The sequence below is a fragment of the Orycteropus afer genome, unplaced genomic scaffold (genome assembly GCF_000298275.1).
Source record: "Orycteropus afer afer isolate SDZICR_OR568_19922 unplaced genomic scaffold, OryAfe1.0 scaffold00092, whole genome shotgun sequence".
Classification (NCBI taxonomy): Eukaryota; Metazoa; Chordata; class Mammalia; order Tubulidentata; family Orycteropodidae; genus Orycteropus; species Orycteropus afer.
The window spans coordinates 9,658,330-9,659,287 of NW_006921679.1; the positions used below are offsets into that span (position 1 = coordinate 9,658,330).

The 958-nt window shown below is 38.5% G+C and overlaps 1 protein-coding gene across 1 annotated transcript in view; it reads right to left on the minus strand.

Annotated features, from left to right (window-relative positions):
- LOC103198375 (phospholipid-transporting ATPase IB-like) overlaps window positions 1–958 on the minus strand; it is a 320,073-nt gene that overhangs the window by 116,652 nt on the left and 202,463 nt on the right. The gene's annotated exons all lie outside the window — the stretch shown is intronic.

The following is a 958-nucleotide window of genomic DNA, read 5'->3' on the forward strand; positions in this document are numbered from 1 at the left end:
GGTTGGTGAAAGGGCTGGAGGGAGGCAGCGTGTCTGGCCTTGTAGGAATAGGCCTTGGGCTGCTGATGGTGAGTCTGTCTTCCTCTTGTGGTGTTAGAGGAGGTCAGAAGATGCAGCCTCCTTGCCTCTTTCCCTGATTTGGATCTGAGAAGACAGGAAGCCCCATAGTGTTGATCACACCTGGCTGGAGGAGAACAGACTAAACTGTGGTGGGAGGAGGAAGTGGCTCATGTCTCAAATGCGTCAGGCTCTCATCATTTCTACTGACTTTCAGTAGATGTTTTTGAAGAAACATTTCTTCATTTGCTCATGCCTTTAGGAAAATTTACAGATAATGTATAGTTGTTTTTTTTAAATTTTTTTCTAATAGTTTTTGCCAGCTTTGTTTGTCTCACTGAGGCATGGGTCCACAAAACTCCTCATACTGCCATCCCACAGTGGACTGAATCTTCATAAATGTCTGAGTTTGCTATTTTTACGGCTATTAGGTAAGCATTTTGCTCATATTTTAAAAGGGAGCCCCTGAGCAATATAATTCATTCTTTTAAATACAAATAAACACACATAACTCAAACACACATTTTTTTTTCTTAATATATCCGAGTAAAGGATATGTGACTAGAAATAACTAATAAAAATTACATTTGGTTATAGAAAAATAATTACATGGTAAGACCTGTGAAAGCTGGAATCTGTGTAAAGTGGAAACCTGTTAGAGAAGGAAAATGCATGTATTTTCCAATAAAATGAGCAACAGAAGAGTCATAAGTCTGCACCCTGTCCAAGATTGAATACTTGCAAGACCCCAAAAAACCAACGCATTGAGTTCCAGCTCTCACAGGTTTCACTGTAATTTATAGCTTAATTTGTGACTTGTTAAAATGTGAACCCATTTCACACCAATAAAATCCTTCAATAATATCTATTCTAGCTCTGACTATATTAGACCCTAGTCAGT